Source organism: Myodes glareolus, chromosome X (assembly GCF_982192425.1).
Source record: "Myodes glareolus chromosome X, mMyoGla1.1, whole genome shotgun sequence".
NCBI lineage: Eukaryota > Metazoa > Chordata > Mammalia > Rodentia > Cricetidae > Myodes > Myodes glareolus.
In genome coordinates this window covers 52,074,126-52,082,338 of record NC_142053.1, presented here as the reverse complement: position 1 = coordinate 52,082,338, position 8,213 = coordinate 52,074,126, and the positions used below count along the sequence as shown (strand labels likewise).

Below are 8,213 nucleotides of genomic sequence, written 5' to 3'. Positions count from 1 at the left end.
CTGTTGTTCCTTTCTCATTAGCATTAAGAAAATTCAAGGTTAATAAAGCATTATGCAATCTATTTCTGGGGGTATCTTTCGTCCCTTTCTGTTTGTTTAGCATATCCTTTATAGTACGATTTGATCTTTCTATAACTGCCTGACCTGTAGGATTATTTGGTATACCTGTAACGTGTTTTATATTATAATAAGCAAAGAAGCGTTTCATTTTCTTAGATACATATGCTGGACCATTGTCTGTCTTTATTTGTGCAGGTATACCCATGATGGCCATAACTTCCAATAAATGTGTGATTACCGAATCAGCCTTTTCTGAGCTCAGGGCAGTTGCCCATTGAAAACCTGAATACTTGTCTATGGTGTGGTGTACATATTTTAATTTACCAAATTCCATAAAGTGGAACACATCCATCTGCCAGATTTCATTCCTTTGAGTACCCTTTGGGTTACTCCCTGCAGGCAATGGTGTTTGATTATAGAAAGAACAAGTAGGACATCTCTTTATAATGTCCTTAGCTTGTTGCCATGTAATGGAAAACTCTTTCTTTAAGCCTTTACTATTGACATGATGTTTTTTATGAAATTCTGAGGCCTGCAGAACGCTTCCAATCAATAATTGGTCAATTTCAGCGTTACCTTGTGCTAGAGGCCCAGGCAGACCGGTATGGGACCGGATGTGTGTTATGTACATTGGACAAAGCCTATTCCTAATTATGTCCTGTACCTCGATAAACAATGAAGTCAACTCTGTGTCATCTGGTATGAATTCAGCGGTTTCAATATGCAAGATAACTCTTTCTGCATATTGTGAATTTGTAACTATATTAAGAGGTTCTTTAAAATCCCTTAGCACCATAAGAATGGCATATAATTCTGCCTTCTGGACAGAATTATAAGGGCTTTGTTCCACCTTACTCAATTCTTCCGATTTATAACCTGCTTTCCCTGATTTATTTGCATCGGTATAAAATGTCCGAGCTCCAGTTATTGGAGCATCACGTACAATTCTAGGAAGAATCCAAGAAGTTCTCTTTATGAGGTTAAGTCTATCACTTTTGGGATAGTTGCTGCTAATTTCTCCCAAAAAATTAGCACAAGCTCTTTGCCATGGTTCATTATCTTCCCATAACTTTCTTATTTCCTCAGTAGTAAAAGGCACTATAATTTCTGCTGGGTCTATACCTGCTAGTTGACGAAGTCTCAGTTTACCTTTTATAATTAATTCTGAAACCTTTTCTACATAAGTTTTTAATTTTTTACTTGGTTTATGAGGTATAAATATCCACTCTAAAATAATATCTTCCCTCTGCATTAAAATCCCTGTAGGAGAAATTCTGGAAGGCAGTATGACTAGGATGGAACTAAGATTCGGGTTGACCCTATCCACATGTGCCTCCTGTAATTTTTCCTCAATCATTGTCAGTTCCTTTTCTGCTTCAACTGTCAATTTTCTGGGACTATTCAAATCCTTATCACCATCTAAGGTTTTGTTTAAATGAACTATTAGATCAGGTGTTATCCCAACAGCTGGTCGTAGACTGGAAATATCTCCTAACAATCTTTGGAAGTCATTAAGAGTCCGTAACCGGTCTCTCCTAATTTGTGCCTTTTGTGTTCGAATTTTCTCTAACCCTATTCTGTAGCCTAGGTAATTAATAGAATCTCCTCTTTGAATCTTTTCAGGGGCAATTTGTAATCCCCACCTAGGCAAGACTTTCTTTACTTCTTCAAACATACTTTCCAAAATATCTTTATTTGAATCAGATAATAAAATGTCATCCATGTAATGATAAATTATGGACTTGGGAAATTGCTTACGAATTATTTCCAGTGGCTTATTAACAAAATATTGACACAATGTGGGACTATTGAGCATCCCCTGTGGGAGGACAGTCCATTGATATCTCCTAGTAGGCTGAGAATTATTATAAGTAGGCACTGTGAAGGCAAATTTTTCTCTATCCATTTTTTGCAAAGGTATAGTGAAAAAACAATCATTCAAATCAATAACTATAAGAGGCCATCCTCTTGGTAATAGAGAAGGCAAAGGAATTCCAGATTGTAGCGGACCCATAGGCTGAATTACCTTGTTGACAGCTCTTAGATCTGTCACCATTCTCCATTTACCAGATTTCTTTTTTACAACAAACACAGGAGAATTCCAAGGGCTGGTTGATTCTTCAATATGGTTAGCATCTAGTTGCTCTTGTACCAGCTGTTCCAAAGCCTGTAACTTATCTTCAGCTAGAGGCCACTGCTTGATCCATATTGGCTTCTCAGTTAGCCATTTTAAAGGTAGGGCTGTTGGTACCTCTAAAGGTTTGCTATTGGCTGTGTGTTCTTGTACAGCCTGAATGGCTGGTGACCTTTTTCCATAATACCTCATTATATCCTTCCCAGAATTGTGAGTTCCTGGAACTACAGGAATGTTAATCTGGGTATTCCATTGCTGTAGCAGGTCACGGCCCCATAAATTTATTGCAATATTTGCTATATATGGCCTTAATCTTCCTATTTGCCCTTCAGGCCCTATGCATTCCACCCATCTTGTGCTTTGTTTTACACGAGATAGGGTTCCAATTCCCAGGAACTGAACCTCTACCTCATGAAGAGGCCAATTCGGATGCCAGGATTCTGGAGTAATTATACTTACATCCGCACCTGTGTCTAATAAGCCTTCAATAAAAATGCCATTTATACAGACTCTTAGCTTTGGTCTTTGATCGTTAATATACGTTTGCCAAAATATACGTTTACTCTGTCCTCCTGAATTTTTTGACTCATTCTCCACATGTAATTCATCATTTAGACCAGTATTACTTTTTACGGCAGACATTGGAGTTTTTAATTTTCTTGGTGAGACACATTTTCGACTGTAACTGGGAATTACTGGGCCACTTTTGGCTTGGGGGCCTGCGAGAGGCCCCTCAAGGAGTTTCCCGATGGTATCGGGTTGCCTTGTCTGTCTGTTGTTGACCTGCATTCGTTGGACCAATGTCAGCCTTTACCGCATCTCCTGCATATACCTGAAGGCTGAGATCTCCTACTTTTGTCATTCCCAGAGGAGATATTATTCCTAGGATTTCTTTGCCTGCAATCCCTTTTCAGATGTCCTAATTTACCACAATTAAAACACCTGGTAGTTTGATGTCTCCTCATAGCTTTGGAAATCGCTTCTCCTACCCAGGATTCATCATTATAGCTAAACATCTCAACATTCATTGTATGCTGTATCCATTCTTCCATTGGTGCTGATCTAGATCTTAAAGGCCCAATTATCTTTTTACATTCAGTATTTGCATTTTCAAAAGCTAGAGATTCAAGAAGTATTCGTCTAGCTTCTGGGTCTGTTACCCCTATGTTCAGAGCCTTAATTAATCTTTGCACAAAGTCAGTAAAGGGTTCTCTCTGTCCCTGCCTAACCCTGGTATATGATTCGACCCTTTTTGCTGGATCTTGTATTCTATTCAAAGCATTCAAGGCTGCTTTGTGACATAAGGACAGCACTTCTTCATCATAAAGAGCTTGGACCTGTGGATCAGCATATGCTCCTACACCAAGAATTTGATCTTGGGAAACCTCCACACCTTTTGCTCTTCCTTGCTGTTCCATATGTTTGGATTCTTCTCTGAAATAAATTCCAAACATCAAGGAAGGCCCATCATCTAAAACTGCAGACACTAGCTGAGAGAAATCATGGGGGGTAGCTCTGACATTAGAAGCCCAAGTCCTTATCATTTCCTTAACAAATGCAGAGTGCAAGCCAAAGTTAACGACAGCTTGCTTAATTTCTTTTAAATCATTCATTGCTATTGGTGTCCATCTAGCTTCTTTAACTCCCTTTGAGCCTTTGGAAGTTAACCCTTTGTCAGAATAAATTACAGGGTATGTTGTTAGGACCCTGGGTAAGCCAGTTCTAACAGCTGGTGGTGGCATTGTATCCTGTCCTTGTGCCTTCTTACTCTGTTCACCAGCTCCAATAGTTTCTTCAATCATTTCTAATCTTTTTATCATTGTATCCCTTAAATCCTGAATCTCCTGACCTACCCGTGTTTCTAGTAATTTCACTAAGGTATCAGTTTTTTGGTTCCCATTCTGGAGGTTCATTCTACCTGTTACCTTATCAAAACTTTGTGGTAACGTCTGAACGTCAAATTCAACAGCCTGTACCCTTTCAGGTAACTTCCTAGTACCCTTGGACATGGAGTCAATTTTGTCTATCATAGTATCCACTTGTTCAGATAACCCCTGATTTTCAATAATTTTAATCCTTTCAACTAGTTGTTCAATATTAGTCCGTAAAAATCGTATCTTTCTTAATGATAAAATATTGAAAAGAAAACTGAAACCTAGTAACAAGTAAATTAATATATTCCCATAGTCATATAAACCTTGCATGACATAATCCATTGTATTAATAAAGAAAACAGTAAAATTGGCGTTGGAAACAAAAACTGCCATATTACCTCTTGTCTAGTTGGCGGCGCTGTTGCCAAGTTGCGACTAGAACCACTGCAAAGGTGACTTAAACAGGTCCTGTTTCAGTGTCTGCCTTAGTATTTGTTAAAAACTAGGAAATATAAGTTGCTCAAGAAAGAAAGTTTAATTAAATCAATTCCATACACGGAACCAGAAACCCAGAATCCAGGGGTAGAAAAGAGCAACCCGGAAGCCGCGTATGCCTCCACGTGACCGAGTTGTTCTGATTCACGCCACTAAAGCACCGCACTTACAAGGGAAATTTAAAAACAACTCAGAAAAGAGCAAACCAGGCTTGCAGAGATTGTCCCGAGCCTGTGGAGCTTGGGAGGCGTGGGGTTTAATTGAACTGCTGGCTCCACATACAGGGCACAGGCCACAGCTGAGGGAGGTCTCGTGACTAGCCGAGCTGGTAGCAAGCAGTTGAGTGGGGGGGGAAGGGGGGGTTCTACAACCAAACGTGGGGCGCCAGATGAAGGCGTAAGTCACAGACAATCCCACACCAGTTTGGAATTATGATTAATAGAATGGTTATTTATTCAAAGGGGAAAAAACTTACAGATTACCGTCCCAGACAACAGCCCCTCCGCGCGAACAGGAAAGGAGTCCAGGGGCCGGAAACGGAGCCGGAAGAAAAAGACAGAGTGGAGGACAGCCGTTGCTTTTTTTAAAGGGAGAGAGACCACGCCCCAATGGGCTGGTAACTCAGCGGCGATTGGCTGAAGGAGCTGAAGGAACTCCCACAGCACCTCTCCCTTTAATCTCCCCAGTTCCTCCCCTCTTCCCATGCCATTCAGGTCCATCCCCTTGCTGATTCTTATTAGAAAATAATGGGCTCCTAAGAGATAAAAACAATGGAAGTTAGGACCACAAGGGGTGCGTCCACCCACTGAGATGGTGGGACTGACCTAATGGGAGCTCACCAAGGCCAGCTGTTGTGGGACTGATGGACCATGTGATCAAACCAGACTCTCTGAATGTGGCTGTCAATGAAGGTTGACTGAGAAGCCAAGGATAATGGCACTGGGTTTTGATTCTACTGCATGGACTGGCTTTGTGGGAGCCTGGTTTGTTTGGACACTCACCTTCATAGACCTGTATGGAGCGGAGAGGTCCTTGGACTTCTCACAGGGCACGGAACCCTGGCTGCTCTTAGGACAGGAGAGAGAGGGGAGAGAGGGAGGGAAAAGGAAGGTGGGGAGGAGGTGGAAATTTTTAATAAATAAATAAATTTAAAAAATAACAAAATTAATTAGAATAAGATAACATAAAACTATCACATAGAAGTGTCCTTGTGGTATGCTGAAGTGTCCTTGGAGTATATGCTGAAAGTGCTTTATTTGGAATTGGAGGTAGATTGAGTACCGTCTGGAGTACAAGTCCCTCTAAATCAACTCACAGAAGCTCAAAGAGACCAAAGCAGCAAGCATGCACCAGGTCTTCAATGTATATATTATCCCTTTCAGAATTTTAGGAAAAATTTTATTTGTATTTTTATAGGGCCGTTGAGTGTGTGAACAAGTGGGTCTCTGATTCTTGGATCTTCTTGTGGTCTCCTTTTCTCCTGTTCGTTTGCCTCATCCAATTTCTATTTGATAATTGTATTTTCAAGTCTTATTCTAATTTATTTTGTTTGCTTTGCTGTTACCTCTTAGAAGCCTGCTATTTTCTACTGAGAGAGAGAAACAGAGTGGATCCTGATAGAAGGGAAGGTGGAACGGAACTGGGAGGAGTAGAGTGAAGGGGAATTATAATCAGGATATATTATGGGGAAATCTATTATGAATAAAATGGAAGGAAGATTCCCAGACTGAAGGATAACACAAAAGAATCATGGCTCACAGAGATACACCGACTCATATTTTGTTACTTCTTGGTCATTTGTGTATCAGTACTCATCCACTAACGCCTCAGACCTAGACCACAGTCAGCACTGAAATGGTATTGCTCTTCCCTTGCCCTCATTTACCTTTGATTCCATCCCTCCATCCCTCTCTTTTTTTCTTTTGTCTTCATTTTATTTAGGTAGCTCTCATTCTCCCACACTAGCTCTACCTGTTTACCATCACTCCTTGTCTTTATCTAGAAGTTATATATTAAAGCCCTCTTTTGATATCATTCTTTGTAGTATTCCAATAAGTGTTGAGGTTAAGCAATGTCTTAATTGTAGACTCAGTCTTCTATAGTCTGCAATCTTCTCAGGGATTATTTATTAATTGTTTCCAGTTGAAGAGTGGGAGAAGTGAGAATATGAGCAGAGTTCATACTCTCTGGGTATGAACTGGTACACCCACTGAAACAGCTTACCTGAGCTGATGGGAGTTCACCAACTCTGGCCAGACAGGGAAGGAACCAGCATAGGACCAAGCTGGACCCTCTGAATGTGGGTGACAGTTTATGACTGGGCCAGACTGCAGGGCCAACTGCAGTGGCACCTGGATATATCCCTGCTGGTGGACTGACTTTTTGGAACCCATTATCTTTGGATGGATACCTTGCTCAGCCTGGATATAGTGGGGAGGGCCTTGGTCCTTCCTCTGGGCAATGAACCTGACTCTCTCTGAGGAGTTGATGAAGGTGGGGTGGGAGGTTAAGTGGAGGGAATGGGAGGAGGATAGGGAGCGGAAACTTGGATTGGTATGTAAAATGAAACAAGATAGATTGTTTTCTTCTTAAAAATACTCACTTTTGTCACTCATCTGAACATATATTTAAATACAATATTTATTTAATTATTTTTATATTGAGACATATACTAGATGATGTGTGAAAAGGGGGACATATTTCAGAAAACCGCTCACTTTTGAAACTTACAAAGCATGTGGTGAGATGCATAAACATGCAGAAAGTGTCAGCACCTTAGGGTTTTATGAATCAATAGCTACAACACATATTAAGAAAGTTATTAAACAAAATGAACAGCCTGACCAAGATTAGAAAAAAATGGCTTTCAAGTCCTGAAAGCTAAGGCATGTTTTAAAAGAGAATGGAGGTATGATAGGGAGAGATTCAGGAAGCCTCTCATACTCTCAGATATGACCGCATATCACTAGTCAGCAACATATACTTATTAATTCCACATGATGCTGGCATGTTGAGCCAATCCTTCAAGGTAAAGTTGAAATAAAATTGATGAGACTGAGTAATTCAAAGTACCATTCATTGTTAGCTTGCCTTGCTTCAAAGGGCATAAGATTTGTTGTTATTATTGTTGTTATTATTTTTATTGTTATTATTATTTCTTCGATTGAAAATAGATTGTTTTCTCAACCAACAAAAGTACCATGAATCCTATCAAAACACTAAACTTAACCTGGAATCCAATATACTCAAAGGATCTGATGCAGACCCTTGCAGACTCTCTGAATGTTGGCTAAGTCTCTCTGAATTCATATGTGCTTTGATCAGCCTGTTAACAGGTGTGGGGATGTAGCTCAGAGGTAGAGCACATGTTTCGCATATATGAGGCCCCGGGTTCGAGCCCCGGCATCTCCAAAGCCGTACTTTTAAACTTTGACTTTTCTTTTCAGAATGTTTCTGTTCCAGACTTTAAATTCTCGTGATGAGGTCATATATGCATAGCTAATTATTGGATGATATTGCTCATTTGTCACCGTGACAACAATGTTCATCTTTATGACGACATTTACATAGACACCGCCATGGTCTGGTGAGTAGAACGTGGTCATGCTTCCAGGGATATATTTTGTTCACAGATCGAACAAAAAAAGGAA

General features: G+C 40.2%; 1 non-coding gene across 1 annotated transcript; it reads left to right on the top strand.

The window, feature by feature from the left end:
- Positions 1–7,902: 7,902 nt before the first annotated feature.
- Trnaa-cgc (transfer RNA alanine (anticodon CGC)) lies at positions 7,903–7,974 on the top strand. The gene has a single exon. It is a non-coding gene; the product is annotated as a tRNA-Ala (tRNA).
- The last annotated feature ends 239 nt before the right edge of the window (positions 7,975–8,213 follow it).